This window comes from Euprymna scolopes, chromosome 7 (genome assembly GCF_053919585.1).
Source record: "Euprymna scolopes isolate OS-2025 chromosome 7, ASM5391958v1, whole genome shotgun sequence".
In the NCBI taxonomy this organism is placed as follows: domain Eukaryota; kingdom Metazoa; phylum Mollusca; class Cephalopoda; order Sepiida; family Sepiolidae; genus Euprymna; species Euprymna scolopes.
The window spans coordinates 172,328,553-172,350,971 of record NC_136488.1 but is presented as its reverse complement, the minus strand read 5'-3'; the positions used below and the strand labels follow the sequence as shown (position 1 = coordinate 172,350,971).

Here is a 22,419-nt window from a genome sequence, read left to right as displayed (position 1 = left end):
TTTAATGCAGGTTTATACCTTAGTAAATAAAATACTTTGGTTATTAATGTAGGTTTATACCTTAGTAAATAAAATACTTTGGTTATTTAATGCAGGTTTATACCTTAGTAAATAAAATACTTTGGTTATTTAATGCAGGTTTATACCTTAGTAAATAAAATACTTTGGTTATTAATGCAGGTTTATACCTTAGTAAATAAAATACTTTGGTTATTTAATGCAGGTTTATACCTTAGTAAATAAAATACTTTGGTTATTAATGTAGGTTTCTACCTTAGTAAATAAAATACTTTGGTTATTTAATGCAGGTTTATACCTTAGTAAATAAAATACTTTGGTTATTAATGTAGGTTTCTACCTTAGTAAATAAAATACTTTGGTTATTAATGTAGGTTTCTACCTTAGTAAATAAAATACTTTGGTTATTTAATGCAGGTTTATACCTTAGTAAATAAAATACTTTGGTTATTAATGTAGGTTTCTACCTTAGTAAATAAAATACTTTGGTTATTTAATGCAGGTTTATACCTTAGTAAATAAAATACTTTGGTTATTAATGTAGGTTTATACCTTAGTAAATAAAATACTTTGGTTATTAATGTAGGTTTATACCTTAGTAAATAAAATACTTTGGTTATTTAATGCAGGTTTATACCTTAGTAAATAAAATACTTTGGTTATTAATGTAGGTTTCTACCTTAGTAAATAAAATACTTTGGTTATTTAATGCAGGTTTATACCTTAGTAAATAAAATACTTTGGTTATTAATGTAGGTTTATACCTTAGTAAATAAAATACTTTGGTTATTAATGTAGGTTTCTACCTTAGTAAATAAAATACTTTGGTTATTTAATGCAGGTTTATACCTTAGTAAATAAAATACTTTGGTTATTAATGTAGGTTTATACCTTAGTAAATAAAATACTTTGGTTATTTAATGCAGGTTTATACCTTAGTAAATAAAATACTTTGGTTATTAATGTAGGTTTATACCTTAGTAAATAAAATACTTTGGTTATTAATGTAGGTTTCTACCTTAGTAAATAAAATACTTTGGTTATTTAATGCAGGTTTATACCTTAGTAAATAAAATACTTTGGTTATTAATGTAGGTTTATACCTTAGTAAATAAAATACTTTGGTTATTTAATGCAGGTTTATACCTTAGTAAATAAAATACTTTGGTTATTAATGTAGGTTTATACCTTAGTAAATAAAATACTTTGGTTATTAATGTAGGTTTCTACCTTAGTAAATAAAATACTTTGGTTATTTAATGCAGGTTTATACCTTAGTAAATAAAATACTTTGGTTATTAATGTAGGTTTATACCTTAGTAAATAAAATACTTTGGTTATTTAATGCAGGTTTATACCTTAGTAAATAAAATACTTTGGTTATTAATGTAGGTTTATACCTTAGTAAATAAAATACTTTGGTTATTAATGTAGGTTTCTACCTTAGTAAATAAAATACTTTGGTTATTTAATGCAGGTTTATACCTTAGTAAATAAAATACTTTGGTTATTAATGTAGGTTTATACCTTAGTAAATAAAATACTTTGGTTATTTATTGCAGGTTTATACCTTAGTAAATAAAATACTTTGGTTATTAATGTAGGTTTATACCTTAGTAAATAAAATACTTTGGTTATTAATGTAGGTTTCTACCTTAGTAAATAAAATACTTTGGTTATTTAATGCAGGTTTATACCTTAGTAAATAAAATACTTTGGTTATTAATGTAGGTTTATACCTTAGTAAATAAAATACTTTGGTTATTTAATGCAGGTTTATACCTTAGTAAATAAAATACTTTGGTTATTAATGTAGGTTTATACCTTAGTAAATAAAATACTTTGGTTATTAATGTAGGTTTCTACCTTAGTAAATAAAATACTTTGGTTATTTAATGCAGGTTTATACCTTAGTAAATAAAATACTTTGGTTATTAATGTAGGTTTATACCTTAGTAAATAAAATACTTTGGTTATTTAATGCAGGTTTATACCTTAGTAAATAAAATACTTTGGTTATTAATGTAGGTTTATACCTTAGTAAATAAAATACTTTGGTTATTAATGTAGGTTTCTACCTTAGTAAATAAAATACTTTGGTTATTTAATGCAGGTTTATACCTTAGTAAATAAAATACTTTGGTTATTAATGTAGGTTTATACCTTAGTAAATAAAATACTTTGGTTATTTAATGCAGGTTTATACCTTAGTAAATAAAATACTTTGGTTATTAATGTAGGTTTATACCTTAGTAAATAAAATACTTTGGTTATTAATGTAGGTTTCTACCTTAGTAAATAAAATACTTTGGTTATTTAATGCAGGTTTATACCTTAGTAAATAAAATACTTTGGTTATTAATGTAGGTTTCTACCTTAGTAAATAAAATACTTTGGTTATTTAATGCAGGTTTATACCTTAGTAAATAAAATACTTTGGTTATTAATGTAGGTTTATACCTTAGTAAATAAAATACTTTGGTTATTAATGTAGGTTTATACCTTAGTAAATAAAATACTTTGGTTATTTAATGCAGGTTTATACCTTAGTAAATAAAATACTTTGGTTATTAATGTAGGTTTATACCTTAGTAAATAAAATACTTTGGTTATTTATTGCAGGTTTATACCTTAGTAAATAAAATACTTTGGTTATTAATGTAGGTTTATACCTTAGTAAATAAAATACTTTGGTTATTTAATGCAGGTTTATACCTTAGTAAATAAAATACTTTGGTTATTTAATGCAGGTTTATACCTTAGTAAATAAAATACTTTGGTTATTAATGTAGGTTTATACCTTAGTAAATAAAATACTTTGGTTATTAATGTAGGTTTATACCTTAGTAAATAAAATACCTTGGTTATTAATGTAGGTTTATACCTTAGTAAATAAAATACTTTGGTTATTAATGTAGGTTTATACCTTAGTAAATAAAATACTTTGGTTATTAATGTAGGTTTATACCTTAGTAAATAAAATACTTTGGTTATTAATGTAGGTTTATACCTTAGTAAATAAAATACTTTGGTTATTTAATGCAGGTTTATACCTTAGTAAATAAAATACTTTGGTTATTAATGTAGGTTTATACCTTAGTAAATAAAATACCTTGGTTATTAATGTAGGTTTATACCTTAGTAAATAAAATACTTTGGTTATTAATGTAGGTTTATACCTTAGTAAATAAAATACTTTGGTTATTAATGTAGGTTTATACCTTAGTAAATAAAATACTTTGGTTATTTAATGCAGGTTTATACCTTAGTAAATAAAATACTTTGGTTATTAATGTAGGTTTATACCTTAGTAAATAAAATACTTTGGTTATTAATGTAGGTTTATACCTTAGTAAATAAAATACTTTGGTTATTTAATGCAGGTTTCTACCTTAGTAAATAAAATACTTTGGTTATTTAATGCAGGTTTATACCTTAGTAAATAAAATACTTTGGTTATTAATGTAGGTTTATACCTTAGTAAATAAAATACTTTGGTTATTTAATGCAGGTTTATACCTTAGTAAATAAAATACTTTGGTTATTAATGTAGGTTTATACCTTAGTAAATAAAATACTTTGGTTATTAATGTAGGTTTATACCTTAGTAAATAAAATACTTTGGTTATTTAATGCAGCTTTATACCTTAGTAAATAAAATACTTTGGTTATTAATGTAGGTTTATACCTTAGTAAATAAAATACTTTGGTTATTAATGTAGGTTTATACCTTAGTAAATAAAATACCTTGGTTATTAATGCAGGTTTATACCTTAGTAAATAAAATACTTTGGTTATTAATGTAGGTTTATACCTTAGTAAATAAAATACTTTGGTTATTAATGTAGGTTTATACCTTAGTAAATAAAATACTTTGGTTATTTAATGCAGGTTTATACCTTAGTAAATAAAATACTTTGGTTATTAATGTAGGTTTATACCTTAGTAAATAAAATACTTTGGTTATTAATGTAGGTTTATACCTTAGTAAATAAAATACCTTGGTTATTAATGCAGGTTTATACCTTAGTAAATAAAATACTTTGGTTATTAATGTAGGTTTATACCTTAGTAAATAAAATACTTTGGTTATTAATGTAGGTTTATACCTTAGTAAATAAAATACTTTGGTTATTAATGTAGGTTTATACCTTAGTAAATAAAATACTTTGGTTATTAATGTAGGTTTATACCTTAGTAAATAAAATACTTTGGTTATTAATGTAGGTTTATACCTTAGTAAATAAAATACTTTGGTTATTAATGTAGGTTTATACCTTAGTAAATAAAATACTTTGGTTATTAATGTAGGTTTATACCTTAGTAAATAAAATACTTTGGTTATTTAATGCAGGTTTATACCTTAGTAAATAAAATACTTTGGTTATTAATGTAGGTTTATACCTTAGTAAATAAAATACTTTGGTTATTAATGTAGGTTTATACCTTAGTAAATAAAATACTTTGGTTATTTAATGCAGGTTTATACCTTAGTAAATAAAATACTTTGGTTATTAATGTAGGTTTATACCTTAGTAAATAAAATACTTTGGTTATTAATGTAGGTTTATACCTTAGTAAATAAAATACCTTGGTTATTAATGCAGGTTTATACCTTAGTAAATAAAATACTTTGGTTATTAATGTAGGTTTATACCTTAGTAAATAAAATACTTTGGTTATTTAATGCAGGTTTATACCTTAGTAAATAAAATACTTTGGTTATTAATGTAGGTTTATACCTTAGTAAATAAAATACTTTGGTTATTAATGTAGGTTTATACCTTAGTAAATAAAATACTTTGGTTATTAATGTAGGTTTATACCTTAGTAAATAAAATACTTTGGTTATTAATGTAGGTTTATACCTTAGTAAATAAAATACTTTGGTTATTTAATGCAGGTTTATACCTTAGTAAATAAAATACTTTGGTTATTAATGTAGGTTTATACCTTAGTAAATAAAATACCTTGGTTATTAATGCAGGTTTATACCTTAGTAAATAAAATACTTTGGTTATTAATGTAGGTTTATACCTTAGTAAATAAAATACTTTGGTTATTTAATGCAGGTTTATACCTTAGTAAATAAAATACTTTGGTTATTAATGTAGGTTTATACCTTAGTAAATAAAATACTTTGGTTATTTAATGCAGGTTTATACCTTAGTAAATAAAATACTTTGGTTATTAATGTAGGTTTATACCTTAGTAAATAAAATACCTTGGTTATTAATGTAGGTTTATACCTTAGTAAATAAAATACTTTGGTTATTAATGTAGGTTTATACCTTAGTAAATAAAATACTTTGGTTATTAATGTAGGTTTATACCTTAGTAAATAAAATACTTTGGTTATTTAATGCAGGTTTATACCTTAGTAAATAAAATACCTTGGTTATTTAATGCAGGTTTATACCTTAGTAAATAAAATACTTTGGTTATTAATGTAGGTTTATACCTTAGTAAATAAAATACTTTGGTTATTAATGTAGGTTTATACCTTAGTAAATAAAATACCTTGGTTATTAATGCAGGTTTATACCTTAGTAAATAAAATACTTTGGTTATTAATGTAGGTTTATACCTTAGTAAATAAAATACTTTGGTTATTTAATGCAGGTTTATACCTTAGTAAATAAAATACTTTGGTTATTAATGTAGGTTTATACCTTAGTAAATAAAATACTTTGGTTATTTAATGCAGGTTTATACCTTAGTAAATAAAATACTTTGGTTATTAATGTAGGTTTATACCTTAGTAAATAAAATACTTTGGTTATTAATGTAGGTTTATACCTTAGTAAATAAAATACTTTGGTTATTAATGTAGGTTTATACCTTAGTAAATAAAATACTTTGGTTATTAATGTAGGTTTATACCTTAGTAAATAAAATACCTTGGTTATTAATGCAGGTTTATACCTTAGTAAATAAAATACTTTGGTTATTAATGTAGGTTTATACCTTAGTAAATAAAATACTTTGGTTATTTAATGCAGGTTTATACCTTAGTAAATAAAATACTTTGGTTATTAATGTAGGTTTATACCTTAGTAAATAAAATACTTTGGTTATTTAATGCAGGTTTATACCTTAGTAAATAAAATACTTTGGTTATTAATGTAGGTTTATACCTTAGTAAATAAAATACCTTGGTTATTAATGTAGGTTTATACCTTAGTAAATAAAATACTTTGGTTATTAATGTAGGTTTATACCTTAGTAAATAAAATACTTTGGTTATTAATGTAGGTTTATACCTTAGTAAATAAAATACTTTGGTTATTTAATGCAGGTTTATACCTTAGTAAATAAAATACTTTGGTTATTAATGCAGGTTTATACCTTAGTAAATAAAATACTTTGGTTATTAATGCAGGTTTATACCTTAGTAAATAAAATACCTTGGTTATTAATGCAGGTTTATACCTTAGTAAATAAAATACTTTGGTTATTAATGTAGGTTTATACCTTAGTAAATAAAATACTTTGGTTATTTAATGCAGGTTTATACCTTAGTAAATAAAATACTTTGGTTATTAATGCAGGTTTATACCTTAGTAAATAAAATACTTTGGTTATTAATGCAGGTTTATACCTTAGTAAATAAAATACCTTGGTTATTAATGCAGGTTTATACCTTAGTAAATAAAATACTTTGGTTATTTAATGCAGGTTTATACCTTAGTAAATAAAATACTTTGGTTATTAATGCAGGTTTATACCTTAGTAAATAAAATACTTTGGTTATTAATGCAGGTTTATACCTTAGTAAATAAAATACCTTGGTTATTAATGCAGGTTTATACCTTAGTAAATAAAATACTTTGGTTATTAATGTAGGTTTATACCTTAGTAAATAAAATACTTTGGTTATTTAATGCAGGTTTATACCTTAGTAAATAAAATACTTTGGTTATTAATGTAGGTTTATACCTTAGTAAATAAAATACTTTGGTTATTTAATGCAGGTTTATACCTTAGTAAATAAAATACTTTGGTTATTAATGTAGGTTTATACCTTAGTAAATAAAATACCTTGGTTATTAATGTAGGTTTATACCTTAGTAAATAAAATACTTTGGTTATTAATGTAGGTTTATACCTTAGTAAATAAAATACTTTGGTTATTAATGTAGGTTTATACCTTAGTAAATAAAATACTTTGGTTATTTAATGTAGGTTTATACCTTAGTAAATAAAATACCTTGGTTATTAATGCAGGTTTATACCTTAGTAAATAAAATACTTTGGTTATTAATGTAGGTTTATACCTTAGTAAATAAAATACTTTGGTTATTAATGTAGGTTTATACCTTAGTAAATAAAATACTTTGGTTATTTAATGCAGGTTTCTACCTTAGTAAATAAAATACTTTGGTTATTTAATGCAGGTTTATACCTTAGTAAATAAAATACTTTGGTTATTAATGTAGGTTTATACCTTAGTAAATAAAATACTTTGGTTATTTAATGCAGGTTTATACCTTAGTAAATAAAATACTTTGGTTATTAATGTAGGTTTATACCTTAGTAAATAAAATACTTTGGTTATTAATGTAGGTTTATACCTTAGTAAATAAAATACTTTGGTTATTTAATGCAGCTTTATACCTTAGTAAATAAAATACTTTGGTTATTAATGTAGGTTTATACCTTAGTAAATAAAATACTTTGGTTATTAATGTAGGTTTATACCTTAGTAAATAAAATACCTTGGTTATTAATGCAGGTTTATACCTTAGTAAATAAAATACTTTGGTTATTAATGTAGGTTTATACCTTAGTAAATAAAATACTTTGGTTATTAATGTAGGTTTATACCTTAGTAAATAAAATACTTTGGTTATTAATGTAGGTTTATACCTTAGTAAATAAAATACTTTGGTTATTTAATGCAGGTTTCTACCTTAGTAAATAAAATACTTTGGTTATTAATGTAGGTTTATACCTTAGTAAATAAAATACTTTGGTTATTAATGTAGGTTTATACCTTAGTAAATAAAATACTTTGGTTATTAATGTAGGTTTATACCTTAGTAAATAAAATACTTTGGTTATTTAATGCAGGTTTCTACCTTAGTAAATAAAATACTTTGGTTATTAATGTAGGTTTATACCTTAGTAAATAAAATACTTTGGTTATTAATGTAGGTTTATACCTTAGTAAATAAAATACTTTGGTTATTTAATGCAGGTTTCTACCTTAGTAAATAAAATACTTTGGTTATTAATGTAGGTTTATACCTTAGTAAATAAAATACTTTGGTTATTAATGTAGGTTTATACCTTAGTAAATAAAATACTTTGGTTATTAATGTAGGTTTATACCTTAGTAAATAAAATACTTTGGTTATTAATGTAGGTTTATACCTTAGTAAATAAAATACTTTGGTTATTAATGTAGGTTTATACCTTAGTAAATAAAATACTTTGGTTATTAATGTAGGTTTATACCTTAGTAAATAAAATACTTTGGTTATTTAATGCAGGTTTCTACCTTAGTAAATAAAATACTTTGGTTATTAATGTAGGTTTATACCTTAGTAAATAAAATACTTTGGTTATTAATGTAGGTTTATACCTTAGTAAATAAAATACTTTGGTTATTAATGTAGGTTTATACCTTAGTAAATAAAATACTTTGGTTATTTAATGCAGGTTTCTACCTTAGTAAATAAAATACTTTGGTTATTAATGTAGGTTTATACCTTAGTAAATAAAATACTTTGGTTATTAATGTAGGTTTATACCTTAGTAAATAAAATACTTTGGTTATTAATGTAGGTTTATACCTTAGTAAATAAAATACTTTGGTTATTAATGTAGGTTTATACCTTAGTAAATAAAATACTTTGGTTATTAATGTAGGTTTATACCTTAGTAAATAAAATACTTTGGTTATTAATGTAGGTTTATACCTTAGTAAATAAAATACTTTGGTTATTTAATGCAGGTTTCTACCTTAGTAAATAAAATACTTTGGTTATTAATGTAGGTTTATACCTTAGTAAATAAAATACTTTGGTTATTAATGTAGGTTTATACCTTAGTAAATAAAATACTTTGGTTATTTAATGCAGGTTTCTACCTTAGTAAATAAAATACTTTGGTTATTAATGTAGGTTTATACCTTAGTAAATAAAATACTTTGGTTATTAATGTAGGTTTATACCTTAGTAAATAAAATACTTTGGTTATTAATGTAGGTTTATACCTTAGTAAATAAAATACTTTGGTTATTAATGTAGGTTTATACCTTAGTAAATAAAATACTTTGGTTATTAATGTAGGTTTATACCTTAGTAAATAAAATACTTTGGTTATTAATGTAGGTTTATACCTTAGTAAATAAAATACTTTGGTTATTTAATGCAGGTTTCTACCTTAGTAAATAAAATACTTTGGTTATTAATGTAGGTTTATACCTTAGTAAATAAAATACTTTGGTTATTAATGTAGGTTTATACCTTAGTAAATAAAATACTTTGGTTATTAATGTAGGTTTATACCTTAGTAAATAAAATACTTTGGTTATTTAATGCAGGTTTCTACCTTAGTAAATAAAATACTTTGGTTATTAATGTAGGTTTATACCTTAGTAAATAAAATACTTTGGTTATTAATGTAGGTTTATACCTTAGTAAATAAAATACTTTGGTTATTAATGTAGGTTTATACCTTAGTAAATAAAATACTTTGGTTATTAATGTAGGTTTATACCTTAGTAAATAAAATACTTTGGTTATTAATGTAGGTTTATACCTTAGTAAATAAAATACTTTGGTTATTAATGTAGGTTTATACCTTAGTAAATAAAATACTTTGGTTATTAATGTAGTTTTATACCTTAGTAAATAAAATACTTTGGTTATTTAATGCAGGTTTCTACCTTAGTAAATAAAATACTTTGGTTATTAATGTAGGTTTATACCTTAGTAAATAAAATACTTTGGTTATTAATGTAGGTTTATACCTTAGTAAATAAAATACTTTGGTTATTTAATGCAGGTTTCTACCTTAGTAAATAAAATACTTTGGTTATTAATGTAGGTTTATACCTTAGTAAATAAAATACTTTGGTTATTAATGTAGGTTTATACCTTAGTAAATAAAATACTTTGGTTATTTAATGCAGGTTTCTACCTTAGTAAATAAAATACTTTGGTTATTAATGTAGGTTTATACCTTAGTAAATAAAATACTTTGGTTATTAATGTAGGTTTATACCTTAGTAAATAAAATACTTTGGTTATTAATGTAGGTTTATACCTTAGTAAATAAAATACTTTGGTTATTAATGTAGGTTTATACCTTAGTAAATAAAATACTTTGGTTATTAATGTAGGTTTATACCTTAGTAAATAAAATACTTTGGTTATTAATGTAGGTTTATACCTTAGTAAATAAAATACTTTGGTTATTAATGTAGGTTTATACCTTAGTAAATAAAATACTTTGGTTATTTAATGCAGGTTTCTACCTTAGTAAATAAAATACTTTGGTTATTAATGTAGGTTTATACCTTAGTAAATAAAATACTTTGGTTATTAATGTAGGTTTATACCTTAGTAAATAAAATACTTTGGTTATTAATGTAGGTTTATACCTTAGTAAATAAAATACTTTGGTTATTAATGTAGGTTTATACCTTAGTAAATAAAATACTTTGGTTATTAATGTAGGTTTATACCTTAGTAAATAAAATACTTTGGTTATTAATGTAGGTTTCTACCTTAGTAAATAAAATACTTTGGTTATTAATGTAGGTTTATACCTTAGTAAATAAAATACTTTGGTTATTAATGTAGGTTTATACCTTAGTAAATAAAATACTTTGGTTATTAATGTAGGTTTATACCTTAGTAAATAAAATACTTTGGTTATTAATGTAGGTTTATACCTTAGTAAATAAAATACTTTGGTTATTAATGTAGGTTTATACCTTAGTAAATAAAATACTTTGGTTATTTAATGCAGGTTTCTACCTTAGTAAATAAAATACTTTGGTTATTAATGTAGGTTTATACCTTAGTAAATAAAATACTTTGGTTATTAATGTAGGTTTATACCTTAGTAAATAAAATACTTTGGTTATTTAATGCAGGTTTCTACCTTAGTAAATAAAATACTTTGGTTATTAATGTAGGTTTATACCTTAGTAAATAAAATACTTTGGTTATTAATGTAGGTTTATACCTTAGTAAATAAAATACTTTGGTTATTTAATGCAGGTTTCTACCTTAGTAAATAAAATACTTTGGTTATTAATGTAGGTTTATACCTTAGTAAATAAAATACTTTGGTTATTAATGTAGGTTTATACCTTAGTAAATAAAATACTTTGGTTATTAATGTAGGTTTATACCTTAGTAAATAAAATACTTTGGTTATTAATGTAGGTTTATACCTTAGTAAATAAAATACTTTGGTTATTTAATGCAGGTTTCTACCTTAGTAAATAAAATACTTTGGTTATTAATGTAGGTTTATACCTTAGTAAATAAAATACTTTGGTTATTAATGTAGGTTTATACCTTAGTAAATAAAATACTTTGGTTATTAATGTAGGTTTATACCTTAGTAAATAAAATACTTTGGTTATTTAATGCAGGTTTCTACCTTAGTAAATAAAATACTTTGGTTATTAATGTAGGTTTATACCTTAGTAAATAAAATACTTTGGTTATTAATGTAGGTTTATACCTTAGTAAATAAAATACTTTGGTTATTAATGTAGGTTTATACCTTAGTAAATAAAATACTTTGGTTATTTAATGCAGGTTTATACCTTAGTAAATAAAATACTTTGGTTATTTAATGCAGGTTTATACCTTAGTAAATAAAATACTTTGGTTATTAATGTAGGTTTATACCTTAGTAAATAAAATACTTTGGTTATTTAATGCAGGTTTATACCTTAGTAAATAAAATACTTTGGTTATTTAATGCAGGTTTATACCTTAGTAAATAAAATACTTTGGTTATTTAATGCAGGTTTATACCTTAGTAAATAAAATACTTTGGTTATTAATGTAGGTTTATACCTTAGTAAATAAAATACTTTGGTTATTTAATGCAGGTTTATACCTTAGTAAATAAAATACTTTGGTTATTAATGTAGGCCACAAATCTTGTGCTCAATATGAGATATTGAGGGAACTCTTGTACCAACATATAATTGAGAACATTAATAACCAAAGTATTTTATTTACTAAGGTATAAACCTACATTAATAACCAAGGTATTTTATTTACTAAGGTATAAACCTACATTAATAACCAAAGTATTTTATTTACTAAGGTATAAACCTACATTAATAACCAAAGTATTTTATTTACTAAGGTATAAAGCTGCATTAAATAACCAAAGTATTTTATTTACTAAATCTTGTGCTCAATATGAGATATTGAGGGAACTCTTGTACCAACATATAATTGAGAATTCTTGGCCGTTGGGTCAAGATCAAAGTGTAGTATTGATTCTTAAACGCTGGAGATTTATTAGTTAGTTTAAGATCCATAGAGTGAATGAGGTATTTTGGTAAATGTTGCCAGTCAAGAGTAAAACTCCAAAGTCTACATTTATTACTTTTAATCACTTTAGTCACAAAGACCCTGAACCCTTCCCCTCCCCAATCTCTTGTAGGGCCTTGTGCCTAATTTTGTTGTTTGAAAATCTTTTGTTTTTTACTTAATTGTATTTAAAAAATTTTAAAAGCAATAAAATATATAAACAAGATCAAAGTGTAGGATCTGTTCTTCAGATGCTACACTTCAATTTCTTGTTCTCTGTTAGTGGAGGAGAAATCCTTCATGACTCAGACAATTTTTATTTTTTGTTCTTTTTCTCCACATTAAAAAAACGACCCTGGTGTCTAACTCTGTCCCGTGGGGAGGCATTGTAAATAGGAACAATAATTGAGAATTAAGACGAGATGTTTTCTTTTGTTTGCTGCTCATGTTGTTCGTCTGTGAAAACAACGAGGACCATCAGATCATCCTGAAGGGTGGAGTAGGGAGGTCATCATCGGTGAGTGTGGAGATAGCTTATAAGCCCAATCTTTGCGGTAGGGTCCAGGAAATGGTAGCAGATGTCAAGGCACATCGCATTTACCCCCAACAATGCATATCGCCATTTGGATGTAAGAGGCTACTATTTGAGAATTCCAAAATCTAGATGTTCGATGAAAGAAACTAGAGTAGAAAGCTTTCTGGCATTTGGGGACCCCAACAGTGAAGGGGTGAGATTTTGTTGCTAAGTGGGTTGCTGGCGCTATGTACATCGAGGGGACACAAATGCAACGATTTCATCAGAGCTCATTCTATTAAATTACTTGTAAAACAGACACAGAGATGCAACATTGCAGTGATGGGACAGGGGTTGGAACTTAGTTGACAAAGTGGGACCTATTAGATTGAATACTCTTTTTTGAACCTATTGAAGAGAGCAAGACTAGTGGTAGATGCACCAGATGTGACAACAATACTCCCTGCATGGTCGAATGGTGTAGAGGTACAGGATACTCTCAGGTGTGAGTACTCTTCAAACATGATGGAAGCCGCATTCTTTGCAGCAACCTTTGCAATGTCTTCAGCATATTTGTTCCAGTTCATATTGCCTGTGAATGTTAAGCTGAAGAGCTTGAAGGAAGAATTCTCAGGTAAGGTGTTAATTGTAACGGATCTCAGTAGTTGGAGAAGCGTCCTGTAACTGCTAGAATGATAGCAGCTTAATCTCATCAGCATAAAATGGTTCCATTTACGACCCCATTCCACTATAGTCTGGAGGTCATTTTCTAACGATTCTGCCATTGTCTTGGATTTGTGTACATCCGTTCTTCTCTCATGCATGTTATAGTGCGTTGTATCATCAGCAAATATACCTTTGACACAAAGCATCTTCCTATCTTCTGCTTCTCTGCAACAACTTTCCTGTCATTTTCGTATTGGCAGGTACGGTCATGTATAGCGACCCGCCACTCAGTTCTATCTGAAGCTGTTTCCTCATATGATTGAGAAAACTTGAATGCCTACAGAGGAGCGGTTGAATGCCTAATAGAGAGAACTTGGATACCTACTAGACACTATCCACAAGTGTCTCCCTCCCTCTACAGAAGTTTGTCAGGACAACCTGGCCTGAGAATACTTTTTTTCTACAAGTAAATCCTGACAAAATCACATTTCGCATTTACGGCTCAAATAATTTTGCTCACATGTTTTTTTTTATTTAAAAAGAAACGTTTTTTATTTTAGGTTTTCAGTTGAATTCAATGTTGAAGGCCTTCAGTGATATCTCCAAAGTTTTTTTCAAATCGGGGATCCACTTTAAGGTTCATGTCTGAAGTCCTCCTCCTTGGTAATTCACTCAGGTCACGGGTCGTGGAAGTTGCTTGAAACATAGTTCAGTCCTGGCTGTTAGTAGTCTGGTGAATTCTTCGTCCAATGGTGCTTGTACAGCACTGTTGCCTCATAAGGTTTGGCAGGCCTTCCGACACTAATAGCTTATATAGATTATAGCTGTACACATTTTAAGTAACAAAGCCTTCTCGGCATTTCTCTATTACGAGAAATATCATTTCCCATATTGCTTTTTTATGGGAATAACTTGTATGGTTTTTCATCTTATATATATATATATATATATATATATATATATATATATAGAGAGAGAGAGAGAGAGAGAAAATAAATGACAAAAATTCATGATGTTGACCATCTTATAATTTATTCCTTTAATTCTTATACAATTCTTGACAGTATCTGTTTTGTAGCGCAAAATCAATCACTTAATTATTATATCAATCAGTGAATCTATTATGCCCTTAACTCATCAAAAAATTCAATATGGTGTGATGGAAAAATAAAAAGGTATTTGCAGCTTCTCTTCCAATTTTCGGATTTTAATCATGCCAAATCGCACTTCAATTCCTTTTGACGAATTGATTGTTGCTATTTTTTCTATCAAGAATTGTATAAGTCAACTGAATTAAAAGAATAAATTATAAGATGGTCAACATCATGAATTTTGGAATATAACTTTTTGTCATTTATTCTCTATATTTCTCTGTAATTACATTGAGTTTCTTAAATAAGGATTGATGTATATTATAAGAAAATATATTTCTACAGAAATATATATATATATGAATTTTGACGATGCTAGTTGGATATTTCCTCTCTTTGAGGATCTTCCTCTAGTTGAAACAATATGTAAACTCATTCTGGACTCACAGTAATAAATTTCTTATATACTGCTCTGGCTACACATTGAGCACTCTAGTCCGGTTTTTTCACCACTGGTAAATAAATATATATATATATATATATATATATATATATATATATATATATATATGGCACAATCGTGTTGACACACCGGTTCTCACCAGATCACTGAAGTTAAGCAACATTGAACCTGGCCAGTGCCAGATAAGTAATCATTTGGGAAGGCTAGGCGCTGTATGTGCCGTGCCGAGTTGTAGAAATTTCCAGGTTGGTATCTGGGGGTGCATTAATTCACTGGGAGAGAGTCTTCATTAAGACATGCATCTAGAAGGAAAGTTTGATGTAAAAACCTGCGGTCTACTGTATACTCTGTCCTACGTCAGGCATCTGCACCGACAAAGATTAGCAGTAATACCAAAAAGTGTGGTTGATTATACACAAAGCCTTCACCACTATAAACGAATAGCTGATACATGCTCTAACTCAGTTAGAGCATGTATCAGCTACAGACAACATCCAAATGAACTGCTCTGAGGATAATTACCGTTTTCATAGGATGAACCATTTTAAGATTCACTACTTAAAAAATGCTAGGTTTATTTATGGTGTCTTTTATTTAAAAAAAAAAACCCACCCAATATTTTGCTGATAAAAAAAACTATATGCTAATATTATTGTCTATGACTCAATGTCTGTCACAATAAAAAACATTGTTTCCGAAATGATCGTACAATTTATTGGCTCTGTTGTGTTCCTTCTTATGAAACTGATATTTAATTCTTAATTTTAATTTTCAATTATAAATTATCAATCACCTTACCAGAGATATATATATATATATATATATATATATATATATATATATATATATATATATATATATTCTAGAAGTGTAAGCCATGTTTAGTTTCAGAACAGTTTCAGATGGTTCGTTGTTCTAAACAAGTCTTGAGAGGTGACTGGTTTGCGGTAGACAGAACAGTTTCCGATGGTTCGTTGTTACACACAAGTCCTGAGAGGTGACTTGTTTGCAGTAGACAGTTCAACAGAGCAAAATATTCTTACCGTGTCAAGAAAGAAAAAACATGTGAAATTGGTACAAAAAAGGTTTAATATTTATGGAGCAATTCTGGTGTCTGATTGGTTGGTAGCAGAACGTGAATTAATTCGATTCGTCAGTTCTTAGCAGCATCGTTTATAAATAGAATCGTCCGACTGTGTGGGATCATACCCCATTCTACTTCTTGTAGTTTATTGCTTGCTGCCTGAGGCGCCCCGACCGGGGAATGCCGACGGGATTACTCAGGCAATTTTTAAAATTGCGGGAGTGCCCCTCCTTTAAGGGGACACTGCGGGGTTCCCACTTTCCAGGCCTTGTGCCAAATAATGCTGATGTGGGCAGCATTTAAATAAATACCCCATTCTACTTCTTGTATGATGGGATGTGTCTCCTAGCGGCTTCGGCTGCAGGGAGACAGGGTAGTACCAGTCAAGGATCCGTCACTTGACACTCAGCCCAACAGGTGAGGGGCCGGGAACCGGCCCAGCACCTGTTGGACTGATGTACACCGCCTGGGTAATACCAAGGAGGTCCACCCTCCCAGGCCATGCCACCGGGCTTTCTGGTGGGGCAAGTTTATTGCTTGCTGCCTGAGGCGCCCCGACCAGGGAATGCCGACGGGGTTACTCAGGCAATTTTTAAAATTGCAGGAGTGCCCCTTCTTTAGGGAAGCCTGCGGGGTTCCCACTTTCCGGCCTTATGCCACATAATGCTGATGTGGGCAGCATTTAAATATTTACCCCATTATACTTCCAACATATTGCAACGTATATATATATATATATATATATATATATATATATATATATATACAGAGACAAGGTACAGCAGCATGCCCAAAGATATACTGACTGAACTTAAAACAAATTTTCTAATGGAGTTCAATAAGGAATATCCGCCTTACTTACTACAAAAATGCTAGTTTTATTTTGGTGTCTTAACCCCCCCCCTCCATTTCCTTCAAACTTGAGAGACTATGGATACCCACTGTTAAGATGTCTGCCTGTGGACTTTTGTGACAAGAGTTGCGTAATCTGCAACCACACCTCTCCTGAGTTGGTCTTGTTAAATACAAGTGGCAAGTGGAGGTCCAGGACGACTGGAAACAATGCTGAGATAAGCGTAAGTACATACATACATACATACATATATATATATATATATATATATATATATATATATATATATACATACATACATATATATATATATATATATATATATATATATATATATATATATATATATATAATATAAAGCTGAATGTGTGTGTGTGTGTGTGTGTGTGGTCACGAATAGGCTCCTATATGGTTGACTATTTTAAAAAACTGATCACATATAATGATAAAAGACCGATCAAGACACAGGAATGGGTATGTTTGATCTGGAAGAACGGTGGTTCATTAAATTGTGAGGTCTGCGTTCGTGCCTGGTCCACAAAGTATGGAAATAAAAACTTAAAAAATTAAAAAAAAACGTTTACAAGTGTTTTTGATATAGATGTACATAAGACTACTTTGATAAGTATGTTTTAACTTAAATAGGGATGGTATAATAAAATTGTGGGGTCTCCGTTCGTGCCTGGCCCCATAGAATGGAAATAGGCACAAACTTTAATAAAGACTTTTCATATATATTTTTTTTTTACACAATGGTCACCACTTATCAAGGCCCGGAAGCCACTCAGGGATAAGGGTTATTGCAAGTACAGTACGTTAGTGTGGAGATTTGATGAAGTGTTTAAGGGGGCGAATCATTAGGAATTTGTTAATGTTGGACTTGAAGACATCCAAGTTGTAGTCAGGTGGGTAGCAGGCAGGCGGAACAGAGTTCCACAGGCGTGCAGTTCTAAGAAAGAAGCTTTGTTCATGGAATCCATGTTTTGATTTAGCCACAGATAAAGAGTGGATTCAGCTAGACGGGTGTTTTTCGTGAAAGATTGGCGAGGGGGGGACCAGAGAATGGAGTTCAGACGATCACCTGCCATGGAAATAACGATAAAACAAAGATAGGCTCGCAACGTCTCTTCTGTGGGAGAGAGGTTTCAGGGTAGAGAAAAGGGCTTTTATATAGATAGAGAATTGCATCAGTAGTGAGATATCTTCTGAAGTGGTAGAAGGATCCCACCATCTTTCCAGCGACTTTGGCAACAGACTTGATGTACGTGTTCCATTTCAGATCAGGAGTAAAGGTCAAACATAGAAGCTTGTCAAAACATGGGGCCTCTTCCAGACGAGAGCCATCCATCCCAATTGATGCCAGATTGGGATCAGAGCGTTGATGATGTAAGGATAGGAGTTTGGTTTTATCTATTTGCGTAAGTATACTTTGATAATTATGTTTCAGTTTGAAGAAATATGGTATAATAAAATTATGAGGTGTTCGTTCGCGCATGACCTCCATAGAATGGAAATATGTCACATTTCATGTACGTCGTGTTAGCTCAGTTGGTTAGAGCGTTGGGTCATTATCTAAACATTTTGGGTTTGAATCGTGGTGTGAGATGTCTTTTTTTTTTCCGATTTTTTAAATTTAAATATTGAAGCAGGGTTATTTAAGCCATTTTTCATGTAACGTTCGTTTTTCTGTTTTTTTTTACTTCGCTTATTCTTAGGTCTTCATTAACACCCCCACTCCCGACCATACACACCCAAAAACACCCGGGTACCCACCGATTTTTTAAATTTTAATATCGAAACAGGCTTATTTAAGCCATTTTTCACATGTTTTTTTTTTTTTTGGGGGGGGGGTAGTTTTAACGTTCATTTTTCTGTTTTCTTTTTGTTTTTGTTTTTTCGATTTTTACATTTAACATCGTTCGTTTGCCTTACGTTAGTTTTTTTTTCGATGTTTTGATTACCCACCACCACCCACCCACCGCCCGGGTACCCCCCACTTAAGTTTTAACGTTCGTTTTTATGTTTTCTTTTTTTACTTTGCTTATTCTTAGGTTTTCATTAACAACCACACACACCTCCAAACACTCGGGCAACGCCGGGTACCCCCCCCCCCCGCTAGTCTATATATATAAAAGCGAAAATGTGTGTATGTGTGTATGTTTGTATGTATGTATGTGTGTTTGTATGTCTCGCAAAAACTTTCGACACGAGTCACGGATTTTCACCAGATAGGTATCATTTTAAAGTTCCAACCTTCGTCCGACAAATATCGAAAAATTGACCAAAAACATTAATTCCTTCACCCTAAAATCATCAGTTTTGTACAGGGAGGGGTGCCGAAAAAATCGTTCCTTCATTTTCTCTGCTCCTGCTACTACGACAATGACGTCGTGTTTGACCTAGAAAACGTTCGCGTTAGTTTCAACCACCTGCAAGTGTTTTTAAAGGTTTAATAATTTAAGGTTATTAAATGCATGTCTCTTTGGCGTTGGGGTAACGTGTCGGCCATTTTTTTTCCGCCTTAGCCTCGATGTTTCGGGTTTGAGCCTGTCTTTCTATCTAAACTTTTTTTCCTCTTTTACACCTTTTTTTTTTTTTTTTTTACGTTTGTTCGCTGTTTTGCTTTGTATTGGTTTTTCCAATTTTTCTTAACATCGTGTTTTTTTATAATATTAAAACAGGGTCACCTTCTCCTACATATACACCCCCAAACACCCGGGCAACGCCGGGTACCCCTGCTAGTATATATATAGAAAAGCGAAAATGCGTGTATGTATATATGTTCGCTTTTTGTGTCTGTCCAAGAAAGGCTTTTTTCAGAGAAGCGGTTGGTCGGTTCGCAACTTCTTAAAACTTTTTATATCACATGTAAATCGTAATATATCCGAGTTAACAACGGAGCTCGCCTGTCTATTTAATTTGCTCGACTTCGGGAAGATAAATATTCAACAGTTTTCGCTTGCCGCATGTGGATTAGGCTTTTTCCTATAATAAAAACGATACTTATTCTGGCGGTATTTTTCGGGTGGTGATCGCCAGAAATGTCCGAAAGCAATCAGCCTTAATCAATGTGGATATATTTTCCTTATATCAAACAATTGCTATTCAATTTGGACAAGGGGAGCTGCCCCCCACCCCAACATCTTGGGAAAATAAAAATAAAAAAGCGTTCCCGCAGTAAATGAAATACTATCCCACAGTCAAAGTTGACCTCATTAAGTCATTAAAACGTGCACCTGCCAAATCTAAGTATTTAAATAAATTCAAACGTGTTTCCGTCAGTATATCGCGGTGGAACAATGGTTAACGTCAAACTCTTTTTTTCACACTTTAATTTCCAACTTCGCCTCAAGGGTTCGATCCTCATACTCACCTACCAAAACATTTTTTTATTTTATCCCCCCCCCCGGAGTTTTGGTTCATCTCCAAACACCCGGGCAACGCCGGGTAACCCTGCTAGTACTTTCATAAATCAGAATCCATTTTCTGTAGGCTGTTTTTGAACCCAGTCAATGACGGGTACTTTTGCTAGTATATATATATATATATATATATATATATATATATATATATATATATATATATATATATATAGAGAGAGAGAGAGAGGAGGGGGGGGAGAAATTACTGCACGTGTAACTTAAAAAAAACAACTTCTTATACATTTTTATTACTAGTGATAGGTGTATTAGAATTTTGAGGGAATTTTTTTTTTTTTTTTTTTTTAAATGAAACCTTGATCCTGGCCTCTTTAATTGAAAAAAAAAAATTAGGGCTTGAATTACATTTTTCGAATAGTTATAAGCTTGGAAAGACAGGGGGGGGGTCGAATTATTCAATATTCTTTTCACGCATTCAAGGTCAGTTTCTGACACACCTTCACTGGTTGGTAGGCGATTAAACGTCTGATATCGGTATTAATATACTTTGGACTGATACGATTATATCTTGCTTAGCGACACACCTGCGTTAAAAGTATTCTTTCAGATCAAGAGGTCAATACAAACTTTGTTTCATTAAATCTTGGCATTTACATTACTTAGTAGTTGGAAAGTAAAAACAGGTTTATATGGGGTAGGGTGTAATTTGATACGTGGTGGTAGGAGAAGTGTGGTTATCAGAATTTTTTTCTATAAAAAGTCGACATGCGAGGTGCGTAAAACTAGTAGAAATAATAAATAGAATAGTGTTAGGTTAGCAAGGTTCTATGGTGTAATGGTTAGCACTCTGGACTTTGAATCCAGCGATCCGAGTTCAAATCTCGGTAGAACCTAGAACAATTGTAACCTTTTATTTGTAAATTTAAGATTTAAATTATTATAATCCTTCTTGTCGAGGACTAATATTTATGTAATTCGATAATTTACGTGTTAAAATTGGGCAAATGTTATAGTCCGTTGACTTTGACTGATGGGTAAATATTCTTAAATTTGGGCTCAACTTTGCATTAAATTCTAATCTCTATTAATTCTTATTTGTTCATCGAAGAAATACCCTAATGCTTAGTTTGCTGCACCTTATCGCAGCAAAGGTTCATACAAAATTTCAGGCAGATCGGTCGAGCAGTTTCCGAGAAAAAGTTCAACTGATACAGACCGACCAACAGAAATATAGATACAATATAGATATAGATACAATATAGATATAGATACAATATAGATATAGATAATACACTGACATTTTTTATTGGTAGTACGTTATCACCTTTCACACATGTTCCAAAAATTAAATTTTGATTTTTTTTTATTATTGCATTTTCACCCAAAACAAGGCACAGTGCAACTTTGAAGCAGGGGGCTACTATCGGGGACATAAGTTGCAGGGATATTATGAAGGGAGATGAGTAGCAAGATGTTTGTTCACATTACACTTGAACTTCTGCATGTCAGTACAGTTGGGAAAGCAAGAAACCGGAAAGGAGTTCCAAAGTCTAGCAGTTCTGGGTAAGAAACTATTGAAGTAGAAGGCTTTCTTGCACCTAGGGATGTCTACTGTGACGGGGTGGGATTTAGCTGCTTGTCGGGTTTGTCGGGGGTATTTATGTCGAGGGGGTACAAGTGCTTGTAGTTCGTCAGAACATTCACCATTAAAATACTTGTAGAACAAAATGATTAATCTTATGTTGCTTAGATAACAATTCCAACGCCACCCATTTTAAAATGAATTGTTCCAAAATCATGTTGCCAAAAAAACTAAAATCATACAATTTAAA

At 29.1% G+C, this 22,419-nt stretch overlaps 1 non-coding gene across 1 annotated transcript; it reads left to right on the top strand.

Moving 5' to 3' along the window:
• Nucleotides 1-21,408: 21,408 nt before the first annotated feature.
• Trnaq-uug (transfer RNA glutamine (anticodon UUG)) lies at nucleotides 21,409-21,480 on the top strand. The gene has a single exon. It is a non-coding gene; the product is annotated as a tRNA-Gln (tRNA).
• The last annotated feature ends 939 nt before the right edge of the window (nucleotides 21,481-22,419 follow it).